The following is a 12,575-nucleotide window of genomic DNA, read 5'->3' as shown; positions in this document are numbered from 1 at the left end:
ATTTTACCCAATCCTCCTCTCCAGGCCTTCCTCGCTCATTTTCTGAAACAGTACATTCTGGACCATCAATCCATCTTCCACAGTTCTAAGCTTTTACCAGACTTTTTATCTTTAGTTTTTTTTTTTTTTATTTTTTAAGACAGAGTCTTACTCTGTTGCCCAGGCTGGAGTGCAGTGGTGCAATTATAACTCACCATAGCCTCAAACTCCTGGGCACAAAAGATCCTCCTCCCAAGTAGCAGGTATGTGCCACCACAGCCAGCTAACTTTTTATTTTTATTTTTTTGTTGAGATGGAGTCTTGCTTTGTTGCCCAGTCTGGTCTCCAGTTCCTGGACTCAAGCAATCCTCCCGACTTTTTATCTTTGTCTTCCATTGCTACATTCTTGCTCAAATCTCTGTACTTCATTTTACTTTGATAATTTTTCCTTTGCTTCATTTTTTATTTTGTAGATTTTTAAATGTATAATCTTAACCTATTTGGGGGTTAGCCTATGTGGTTCATAATTTCTTTTTTGTAAATCAGAAGTTACTTCGTTTTATCTTTTTGAGCAACCTAAATATGCATATTTAAAATTCTTTATCATTTGGAGATAGTAATACTGGCTGGATATCGATGATGCTAAGGAATTCATGTTAAGTTATTTTTGATATGCAGTTGTACTATGGTTCTGTTTTGGAAAATAAAAGTCCTTATTTTTTAGAGCAGTGTATTGAAGCATATGTAGTTGAAGTGATCTGTAAGAAACTTGGGGGTGGAGAAAGTGGAGGGTAGAGATGAAAGAAGATCTCTTTAGTTTCTAATTGTTGAAGCTTGCTGATGGCTACCCGGGGTTTTATTGTATTCTTCTGTCTTCTTTAAATTTTTGTATAATAAAAAGTTTTTTAAATCCTTTGTCATATTGTCCTATAAAATTAATGTCATCTGGCGTGAATTTGTATTTCAGTTATTGCTTTTATTGGTAGCCTTTTTAGAAATTATATTTTGTCACATATTTGAGATTTGGTTTGCAGGTTCATTTGGAGTAGAAAGTTCAACATTTCTATCGTCACCTACACATGACCCCAGTGCGGGACCAAGTCTGATTTTGGCCTTCTGAGGCCTGTCTCTGCAGTGGTCCTAATGATATTGCAGAGGCAGGAACTGAGTCACTAGGTATATTTGTGGTTCAGGGGCTGGATCTGTACCCTCTGGGATTTCTAGGTTTAAGCAAACTGAAAACCCCAGCCCTCAGTGGAGGTCTTCAGACGTTTTTTAGATCAGCTTCTTATTTTAGGGAGATCCCTAGGCTGCAGGTGGCCAGCCTGGCTTTAGGCCCCTACTTGTGTGGAGGTGGTTTATTCTGACCCTTCAGGATAAAGAGGGGTCCTGACTGCCTCTGCCTGCTCCAGACCTGGAGCCAGCAGGCCTGTGCTTCAGCCCCACCCACTGCTTTGCATTTCTGTTCTGTGTTGGATACTTTAATCTTGTTTTTGAACCTGTCCATGTCTTTTTGGTCACCTGTTCTATATTTTTTCTGCCAGTGCTATGTGTTTGGAGTAGGGTAGAGGCACCAAAGTGTGAACTCACTGTGTCATCTTGACTGGAGGAGGTCCTTGACTAAATCATGCAGATTCTCTCAATTCTCTATTCAAAGACTGTCATCTGCTGAGTACATGTTCACAATGGTGATATTTTACTTTGTATTAGAGACAAGATTCTTAATTCCATGTTTTTTTCTCCTGAAGACTTTCTCAGAAATCTCCTTAGGGAAAATAGCAACCCGCTAACCCTACAAGTGAATCTGTCTTATGGTCTCCCTGGCACATCTCTCTCTGAAATTATTTATCTGCACACACATTTGTGTCTCCCACTGGGATCTAAGCTTCATGATAGCAGAAACTCTCTCTGGCTTCCCTGTTGTGTCCTCAGTCCCTTTACGATGCTATCTGTCACATGGAGGTCCTGCATGGTGTTCTGGTAAGTGACGCACTCAGACACTGAAACCACAGTTATGTTGTGTGCTGTGTGGCCTCTCATGAGTGCTAGCTAGGAAGCTGCTATGAGACTGTGGGGCAGCTGTGTGGAGTGGCGGGTGCTGCCCGATGTGCTCTTACATATGTCACAGCCAGGCCACTGAGTACCTGCTCTGGGCCAGGCACTGACACACAGGCGTTTGTGTCATATTCAGTTTCTACAGCCATTTTTTGTGTCACTTCCTGTCCATCGTCAGTTGTTGGGATTGCATTCTAAATCTCAGAGATGAGCAGAGCTGGTGGGCAGTGCTTTGTAGTGGATGAATCAGAGGTAGTGAGCTTGCCACCCTTCTGGCTCACTTGTGACAAAGTCAAGGTGCTGGGGATATGGTGCACGTGGTGGAGTTTTCATTCAAGTGGGAGGCACAGCCTCATCCCTCTCTAAACAGTTCATTTCATTCTTAACTGCTCGATTGTGTTGCATTGGACATGAATAGAAAAGCAGACCTTGATGTCCTGTTTCTTTCTGTTGTATGAACAGTCTCTAGCCTGAGGAGGTGCTGATGGTTAGGCATCTTCACCTAACACTTGAGTTCTGCCTCCCATTCCTCACATCGACATCCTATTGGCACAGGCTCTGGAAGCTTCGGTATGAACTTTCTGGTAGCCTCGGCCCAGAGGAGGCATCACAGTGTGTCAGTGGGATGGTGGTGGATGTGTGGACGCACCTCCTTGTCTCTGCTGCTTTACTTGACCCTAGAGAATGGCAGGTGAAGAGCCTTACAATGGTTTTGCCTTCAGACGTCATCTTCCTGCTTGGCTGGGACTGCTGGTCAAAAAATGTCAGGTCCAGAGCCCTCAGAGACTTTCTTGTACTGGCTGCTTAATTGCATCAGACGAGCTTCTCCTCTGACGGCACCAGGGATTGGTAACAGTTAAGTGCTGGGCTGCCGAGAGGCCCAGCACAGATTAGCCATGCTTGCATTCCTGGGACGCAGCTTCAGCAGCACACTTTGAAAAGCCCTGCGAGAAATTCCTGGCATTCAGTCCCACTGTTTGTATTTAGCTTTTCTGAAGCATTGGCATTCCAGAGGCATGCCAGAAGCCTTCCTGGCATTTTTAGATCCTCTGCAGCTGCCTGGGGATCCAGGTTACTACTTCTCCCTTCTGCAGGTAAAGGGAAAACAGACAAGATAGCAACTTGCTCAGGCTTCCTAGAGGCCACTCAGTGATAGAGCCAGTATGAGAACTTGACTCTCAGGGTTTCAGCCAGCCACCCATGGCCTGGCATGGTCCTTTCACCTGAGTTTTTCTCCTGCTCTGCACTCAGGGGCACTGCTGGGTGGTCAGCTTTTATTATAGACTTCCCTGCTGGTGGTTCCGCAAGGTTCCTTGCCAGCAGGATTAGCATTGCCAGGGAGATGGGTTTTCAAAAACATGGGTTCCTATCTTACCCTGTGCTATTGAATGATTCAAAGCCATGTGCTGATACCATATTGTGGCTTAAAAGGAAAAAGCTCAGGGCTTGGAAGTCGTATGAACTTAGGTTCACAGTCTAGCCTAGTCGCTGGCTAGCTTGTACTCCTGGGGGTGGTAAGGATTAAGTGCCATCAGGAGCCTAGCAGAGTGCCTGAGCACACTCAGCCCTAGCACAGGGACAGACAGCGAGCAGATGGTGTTATTCCTCTATACAGTCAAAAAAGGCAGTCCTGAGCTCCCAGGCCCTTGTGACTGTGTCCACCCTGACCCTCAGTGTGGAGTTGTTACACAGTTGGTCCGTGGAGGTAGAGGTAGATATTGGGGCCTGGTCCTGGGAAGCCCCAGGAGACTCTGGGGACATGAGTATCCCCAGTGAGGGGACTTACATCCTTGCCCTGCCATGTGCTGGTGATGCCTTGTGGAGGCCTGTTGAGGTAGTGCCCATATCTGTTGGGGTTTCCTTTAACCTTCTGTATAGCTATGCATCGCTTCCAGCTTTACACATCATACCTGAGGAAGCTGGAGGTCAGGAACTTGTTCAAGGTCGCCTAGCTAGTTAAGGGTGGGCTCGGTTCAACTGCAGGTCTGCCTCAGGTCACTTGCCCTGGTGAGCTGAGCCCTCAGCCTAACTGGGCCTGGAGGGAGGCCCTTGGCCCTGTGCTCTAACAGGGACTCAGCCATCCCCATCAGGTGGGTGAGGGAGCAGTGACCCTCCAGCTGACTCTGTGCCTCCCTTCCTGCAGGCCTGGATCCCTGCCCTTGTGGCTGTGGCATGGCGTGGTTCCAAGCATAAAGACACCAAGGCCAGCATAGAGCTGTGTAGCTCACAGCAGCACACCCCGCAGCCAGGTACACCTGAATTGACCAAGTTTCAGTCTCTAGCACTACGAGCAGCTATGAGTTTTCCGACATTTCCTTAGGCCCCCAGTTGTTGTCTGGCTATTCATCTGTAGTGGGGGTATCATGATGATGCCACCTGCCTTTTACAACTGTGGTAAGGATCAAAGGAAATAACTGTGGGAGCACTGGTAACAGGACTCCCATAATCCTAAATGTTATTGTTCATCATCTGTGAAAAGGCTACCCATCTCGAAGGCTTGTTGTGAAAATTTAGCACAATATATGTGAATGATCTGGCATATCATAAGGTTTTCAATTCATTGTTGCCACTGTTCTCATTATGAATGTGAGCAGAAAAGTCAGGTGCCTTCTCCCTGCAGCACCAGTCCAGCACCATTGCTGCTGGCTAATATGGGCTTTGTTCTCTTCCAAGCAGGCCAGGGAGCTGGAGAGCAGAGAGGCAGAGCTAAGACGCCGTGACACCTTCTACAAGGAGCAGCTGGGGCATATTGAGAGGAAGGTAAGACTGCTGCTTGGCTGCATTTCTTGGGGCCAGGTCCTGAAGGCATCTGACCAGAACACACCACCATCATTGGGGGCTGGGGCGAGGAGCCCGCAGGCCCAGCGCCCACTCGCCCAAATGCCAATCACTCCTTGGACATGCCCTCCTGCATTCTGCAGCAGGCACCCAAATGGGGCCTTTCAACAAGTTGAATTCATGGAGATAATTGGTTTTTAATTGTCTCCCCACCCCCACTTTTTTTTGTTGTTGTTGAATGTGCCTGGCTGTACAGTAGTTCAGTTTTAGAAAAAAATTCACTTTCACCACAGGGCGGTGCTGAGTCCCAGTATACCTTTTCTACTTTAGTTAAGCTGCATTTGGTAAAAATAATAATAACGTGATGTCTTGCTATACAAATACATTAAAGTCGTATTATTGATTTTCTCCTGGGAGTCGGGAAGATCAAAGTGCACTACGGCGGCACACTCACTGCTTTTCTAAAGATAAGCCTTTGAAATGAATGAGATTTAAAGACACATCATCATGCCTTAAAAAAAAGCCTACAATGACTCTTGAAAATTCATTTGGTAACTTGCTTACTTTATTTTTTGGTTTAATTTGTGGATCATGACAGATTTTTCAAAGAAATGGCTTAAAACGTGGGAGGGGATGGTTGGGAGGTTAAAAAAGAAAATTGTTCTCCCTCATGCCTGAGACAGCATGCCAAGCAACCTGAGCCATCAGCTTATTGCAGGCAAATCTTCGCAAATCATTTGTCACGGTTTGGAGCTTTGAAATTGACAGTTTGCTTGAGGGGTCTGATTTCCACAGGGGTTTTCTCCTGTGGCATGCCACAGTGGAGCCTGGCAGAAACGTGGGTTTCTGGATTTCCAGGCAGTGTGGAAATGAGGGAGAATCTTCCATGCCCCATGAACACCTGCTTGTCCACCTTTGCCGGGTGTTTAGGGGATGGCCAGAGTTGACATGCCATGAACATAGAGTGCTGATGGTGACATCCCACAGTCTGAGGATCGGCACTGCACCTCTGAGCCGCTTTCCGAGTGGCCCTTAACAAGCAAATCTTTCACAGAGCAGCCTCACGCACAGGTTTGACTGTAGTTTATAATGACAAGGATTGTGATTTGAGATCCCAGAAAAGGGTAAAAAAGATTCCACCAGCCATAGCTCTAATTATCACAGTTGCCCGTATGTTCATAGGCACAGGGTTTTTTTATTTTTGTTTTTTGTTTTGTTATTTGTGCAATTCTTTGGCCTCCTCTGTGCTCCCCATGTTTCCTTCTCTGGACTTAGCTGCTAGAGGCATGTGTACGTATCTCTGTTTGGGATGGCAGGGAAATAGCCTCACAGCATTTTTGCCTCTCTAAAATCTGTTTTCCCATTGTCATTCTCCTCTCTCATCTCTACCCTAGTTCTCCTCCTAGAAACCAAGTCTCTTCCTTACTGAAGGAGAGGAAATTCTAGATAAGACTTCTTTCTCATCTAAGTGAAGTCCAAAGTCCTTACGTATATAGGAGTGGGCTTTTTAAAAATCGAGGTTTCTTAGATGATTGTGAAGAATTATTAAACGCTTCCAGAAGGAGGTGCAAAAGCATGATCTCCTTTCTGATTCTTAAATACAGCATTTTGCTGGTGATAATATTAAAAAAAAAAAAAAAAAAAAAGGAAAGTACCTCCAACATCTCAGGAAATGGAGATTGGTGTGGGAGATAGGAGGATTAAAGGAGAGCCAGGGGGAGAGGCAGAAAGGAGGCAGAAGAATGAGGCTTAATTGTATTAGTTTTGAAAAAGGTTTTCGATCTTCTCCTCGGATAATTTTATTCCTGTAATGGCTGGGAAGATGGAAAACACAGCATCTGACAATCTTTTTTTATTAGCTGTTGCTTTTATACGATTCCACTTTCATTTGTTGAATACTCGCAGACCTTGACATTTCCAGCTTCTGTACACATGGCTCCAGGACCTTCCAGTCATCACATCCCTTTCCTTTTTTCCCCCATTTCCTTTAAGTTTAGAAATTGACAGTAAAAACCTGTTCGGGGGAAAGTTGGATAAGCTGCAACATCATCTTTGACCACCCAGAACAGCTTAGAGTACAGTTCCGGGTGAGAGCAGGTTGAGATGGGGAGGCTGAGGGCTGGGGCTGTTGGCCAAGCTATGGTGTATCCAAGGGGCTGGCTGGAATCCTGCTGCCGTCCACCCGGGGAGGCTGGTCAGCCCCCACCTTCTACCTGTTGAGACTGGCAGGTAAGGAAAGCCTGCACAAAATCCAGACTCATTTTCAAGGAGGAAGAGAATTCTGGAACCTTTTGTCTGTAGTATATATTTCCTAAATGATTATCCTTGAGCATGGAAATCTCATTTTGTAGGGCTCCTGTGCTTTATAATATTTCTGAGTAATTGTTCCTCAAAGCCACGCTGCAAGATCTAAGCGAGGAATATTGTTTCCCTTTCCCCACAGAAAGCAGTGGGCTGTTGAGGACACATGGGCCTTGTGACGGCCTTGTACAGCACCTGAAGAAGCAGCCTGGGCATTGAGTATGGTGCAGCTGATGAAGCGTGGGCACCAGGGCCCAGGAGCCTTGGCTCCCATGCAGCAATTCAGTCACTGTGCCTCCTTTCAGCTCGGTGTCTCCATCTGTAAAATGGAGACATTAATGCTTTCTGCTGGGAGTTACTGGGAGGATTAAGGGAAGTAATGCCTGTAAAAGTGTTGGTGTGTGCCGGCAGGTGCTGGCGTACAGCAATACTGGGGTTCTATTTCATGTCATAGTGCTTCAGGTTTGGATTAATGGATGAGCATGTGTGCATGCTGAGATGGATTTTTATCATCAAAGGTGACCTGACCCCAACACCTGCTCTCTGGGATGGCGAAGCCTTCTCTCTGGGCTACATCAGGCTTTTCTCTGATGGCCTTGCAGTATCCAGCAGGCTGGGGCCATGCAATCCCCAGGTATTTCTGCACATCTGACAGTGTCATGTAACAAGGCCGTTGTCCACAGAAGTGGGCATGTTCCCGCAGGACCCCTATTAACTTCAGTAGGGATGGCACCATGTTTGAGAGGTCAAAGAAGAGCCCAGACCCAGAAAATGAGACACAGGGTTTTATTAGTTACATACAGTGGCAGTTAAAAGTTACATACGGGGACAGTCCAGTGGCAGTGGGATGAACAGGTGAACCACAAGGCCCCGGGGCCGGCTGAGCCAACGAACCACTACTCACAGACAGCATGCAGTTTCTGTAGCATTTCACTCTCGCTAACAGCTTCTACCTGGCAGCCTTCATTTAACCCAGGGGTGGCCAATCTTTTGGCTTCCCTGGGCCACACTGGGAGGAGAATTGTCTTGGGCTAACACTAATGATGGCTGATGAGATTTTTTTAAAAAAATCACAAAGAAAGTCTCATAATGTTTTAAGAAAGCTTATGACTTTATGTTGGGCTGCATTCAAAGCCATCCTGGGCTGCATGCAGCCTGTGGCCTCTGGGTTGGACAAGCTTGATTTAAGCCAAAACAAAGGGCCTCAGTGTCCTGTACGGCTATGTTCCATGGATTTTCACTTCACTGCTTCACAAGGGCTGAAGGTTCAGATGTTTCTCATAGATAAGGAATGGGTCTCCGAGTTGGCCACTCCCATATTCCTTAGCTCAGAAACTCCAAACACACATTCAGGTGCATCTGCCATATGGGCTTATGGACCAGGAAGGGGAGACCCTTGACTGCCTGTGCTGTCGTGAGTCATTGCTGCTGAACCCCTCGCCATCTTACCTGTGCTTCCACGGCACCCCTGGCTCCAGAGCCTTTGCTCAGCTGACACTTTGTAATTTTCTGCAGGAAGCAAAAGAACTAGGAGTGGGATTCACCCACACATGGCCTGGATTCAGCTATCATGGGGCCAAGGGTGACTTGTTCCTCTTTAGAACCAGAACACTTTATTGTATTCTAGTAGAAACCTTGATGCTGGGTGGCTCTGAAGGAGACCCTATGGGCCCATGGAGTTGACCACTTGTGGCTGGCCAAGGCCTTGTCTTCTGTAGTCAACCACGGGGCTGAGTAGGCTGGTAGGGACGAGTAGGTTTTGGGGTCCAGTAGACCTCAGTTTAGTTCTGCCTCAATCATGTAGCAGCCTTGTGACCCTGAGCATGTTGTTACATTCTCTAGCCTCAGTTTCCTTATCTTTGAAATGGGGATTTAGGACTAACCTGCCAGCTGTTTTGGGGTGAGTGGTGGTTTGTATCAAGCAGCCATCAGAGTACCCGACCTCAGTATCCAGTTCTCTTCCATGTTATTTCTGTCCTCTTCCTCCTCTTCAATAAATGGCCGGCCTTCATTCACACCACATCGATTTAGGTCTGCTAAATGCCAGGTGCAGAGATGGTACAGACAGCTGTGGCTCCCGCCTCATGAAATCCGCAGTCAGGTCTGGGAGGGAAGGGAGGTGCCGAGGATTAGGATGCCAGATGGGAGGATGCTCGTATGCAGGCTTCCATGTGACTAGAGGGCCTCCCAGCTCTGCAAAATGCTTGGTCTCACTTTTTCCAAACTCAGCAGCTATAAAGCAGAGAAGGTCTTTTTCAGGATAAGCGTCAAAAACCCAGTCAGGAAGAAAGGGAAGGGAGAAATGTATTCTTCCTGGACTTTGTCTCCTTCCCCCAGGATTGAAGTCTTCCTCCCTGCACCTTTCAGACGCCTCTCTGCCCTGCCTCTGAGCAGTCAGCCCTTTCCCACCTTGTACTCCCTGCTGCTGTTTGAGCTTTCTTAAGAAAAGACCATCATCTGATCCCGACAGCCCTGCCGTTTGCTCATTGACACTGCTCAACAGACATGCCTATCCCAGGCACACTGGTCTCTGCCTTGTCTCTTGGTGTGTAGAAAAACACAAGCTACACAAGGTATTTAGAGGAGGAGAAATTACATACAGGATTTCTACTTCACAAGAAAAGGTATGGTCAGCAAACATGAAAAGAGTTCATCCTCACTACACATCAGGGAATTACAAATTAGAACCACAACATGATACCATTACACACTTGGAAGAATGGTCAAAGTGGAAACGATAGCTCCAAGTGTTGGCAAGGATATGGTGTAACCTAAATTCTGAGACACTGTTGGTGGGGTGTGAGTTGGCCTAGCCACTGTGGAAGATTGCTAGCCAGTGCTGTTAAAGCTGAACATGGGTATGCCCCAGGACCCAGCATTCTGCACCTAGTGCAGATGTACCCCCAGGTTCACCAGAAGAGAGGCTGTAGAACATCCATGGTAGCATCGTTCATGATAGCTCTGAAGATCAACAGGAGAGAGGGAGGTGCTGCATGAGACTGAGCATTCCACAGCTGCAGGCGCTGCTGCTGGAACTCCGGACACACTGCTGAGCAAAGGAGCCGGCTAAGGAAGAGGACCTGCAAACTGCAATTCCATTCATGGAAGGGGTGAAAGCAGCACAGCACATCTGTGGCGTTAGCAATTGGGATGGCGGTTACCCTGTGGGGGCAGCAGTGACCAGCAGGGATCATGTGGTGGTGGGGGGTAAGGCTTCCTTTCATGACCTTGGTGTTAGTTACAGGTGTGTTCAGTCACTGAGAGATCATCTGGCTCTGTGCTCAGGAGAGTCAGCATGTGAGGCTTCATAGAAAGTGGGCTGTGGCTGAGGAAGGCAGGCTGGCAGGGGTGTTCCATGGCCTCTGCTGCCCATCACTGCCAGGCACTCTCATGGCCTGCAGGGCTCTGCTCAGGGCCTGCTTTCCAAAACCCAGGGACCTTACAGGCCTTGGACATCCTTTTCCAGGTCCTTCTAGATCCTTCTGTGTGTTTGCCTCTCTTCCTTGCATGACTGGAGGACAGACCAGCAGGGAGAGGCTGCTTGCCTTATGGAGAGACACAGCCGGAGTGCGGCAAGCCCTCTGCGAGACCACATCTGTCTGCATCCAGCCTGCTGGGCTCTTGTCGCCTCTGAGTTCTGTAATTCTGAGTGCCTCCTCTTCTGACAGGGTTGCTTAGGAGAGCTGCTAAAACCCTGTGTTGGGTACTGTGAGACGAGGGGCATGGGCACAGGATGGGGGCTGGGTGTGGAGCCACACCTCACTGGCATGCCCCATAGGCACCACAGAATCGCCTGCCACTCCATCTTCTGTCTCCCGCTAAGGCTTTGTCCCTGTGCGTATTCTAGCACTTGCCACACTCTGTCTTGTCAGTGCCTGTGGCTGTCTGCTCTGCATCTGCGAGCACAGTCCTTGCTGGTCTGATTCATCAGGTGATTCATCGCCAAGGGCTGGGGATGCAGCGCCTGGCATAGAGTAGGTGCACAGTAAATGTTTGCAGGAATAAAGAAGGGAATGTATGTATGCAATGAGGAAACAGTGACGCAGCGGGGTTCCGGAGGAGGAGGAGGAGGAGGAGAGAGCCTTTGCCTAGAAGGCTTCTCGGTGGGAGCTGTTTGCAGAGAGCAGGATGTCATTGGGTCGTGTGCGGGGCCGCTCCTGGAGAAACTAGGGCTTCTGGCTGAAGAGCTCGGCCCCAGTGAGGTGCTCTGTGGGAAGGGAGGCCACAGGTGGTGCAGCTGGGAAAACAGGCAGGCCTGAGAAAGAATAATGGTACCATTAAGAGAAAGAGAAAATTTAGGTGAGCCTCTACACTTGGGGAAGGTTGTGAGTTTCATTCTAGGCATGCATTTATGAGGCAGAGATGACCAGCAGATGATGGAGAAGTGTAGACAGTGTCCTACAGAATGAGAGTCACTATAATTTTGTGAGCATATGCTACATGCCAGACCCTCTTACTTAAGTCATCGTGAATCCTTGCAGCAACCCTGTAAGGTAGATTATAGTACACATGTTCTACAAATGCAAAAGCCGGGAAGCAGGCTGAAGCAGCTGCCAGAAGCCACGCACGCAGCTGACAGATGAAGTCAGATCCTTGGGGCTCCAGAGCCTGCTCTTCCACCGCCATGCACTGCCTCCCACTGCGTCCCGCATCAGCGAGTGGAGAAGAGTCCAGGATCCAGGAAGAATGTGGTCAGTCGTGCCAAATACTGTCTATCAGAGACACCGAGGATGAAGTGAGGCCTCACTCATGCTGGCATGAAAGCCCCGTAAGCTGTGTCAAGGGTGCTCATACTGGACTGTCATGGAGACTGAAGCTAGGTTCCAGGTAGGGTTCAGGTTCCCCGGTGCTGGAGAGGAGGAGGTCTCCAGACACGTGCTCAGTGAGGGGTGTGTCTCATTGGAAGAGCTGCCACTTGCTGATGTGAGAGAGGCCTACCTTTTGTCAGGCCCAGAGTCTGCACCAGAGATTCAAAATGGACCCCACCATGAGGATGTGAGTGTGAGAGGCCTGTAGAGAGAAGCTGCCAGAGCCGTGGGAATTCAGAGGGAGCTGGTAACAATGACCTGTAAACAATACAGCAGGAACGCTTCCCTGAGGGAAAAGGCCCACCTCCCACTGTTATGGGAAGCACTCTCTAACCTGCTGAGTGACAAGTCTGAGCCCAAGGGACTTTTGGAGATTTTTGAATCAAAGTTTTTCAAAAGATTGGGCTAAAGAAGGGTACCGCCAACTGGTTAGCCCATTAACACCTTTCTTTAGTAATGGTACCACCATAAAAGTTACCATTTTATATGTTCTCAGCCTTGTATTGAAAGTGAGAAGTGAAATAGCATATTGTTTAGAGATGACTGCCTTTCTTAGCAAGATGAGCTTTTGTGCGCTTGTCCTGGTAGGACCAGGTCCTTTGATAAATGTGATCAGTGAGACAGGAAGATACAAAGAAATTGATAACCATTGAC

At 47.8% G+C, this 12,575-nt stretch overlaps 1 long non-coding RNA gene across 1 annotated transcript in view; it reads left to right on the top strand.

The window, feature by feature from the left end:
* Window positions 1-4,707: 4,707 nt before the first annotated feature.
* LOC108294207 overlaps window positions 4,708-12,575 on the top strand; it is a 104,611-nt gene continuing 96,743 nt past the window's right edge. Inside the window, exon 1 of the long non-coding RNA XR_001820953.2 lies at window positions 4,708-4,794. This is a non-coding gene — a long non-coding RNA (uncharacterized LOC108294207). The remainder of the gene's footprint in view (window positions 4,795-12,575) is intronic.

The sequence above is a fragment of the Cebus imitator genome, unplaced genomic scaffold, assembly GCF_001604975.1.
Source record: "Cebus imitator isolate Cc_AM_T3 unplaced genomic scaffold, Cebus_imitator-1.0 Scaffold568, whole genome shotgun sequence".
In the NCBI taxonomy this organism is placed as follows: domain Eukaryota; kingdom Metazoa; phylum Chordata; class Mammalia; order Primates; family Cebidae; genus Cebus; species Cebus imitator.
Note: the sequence above shows the minus strand (reverse complement) of the source record. Positions and strands in the feature narration are given on the sequence as shown.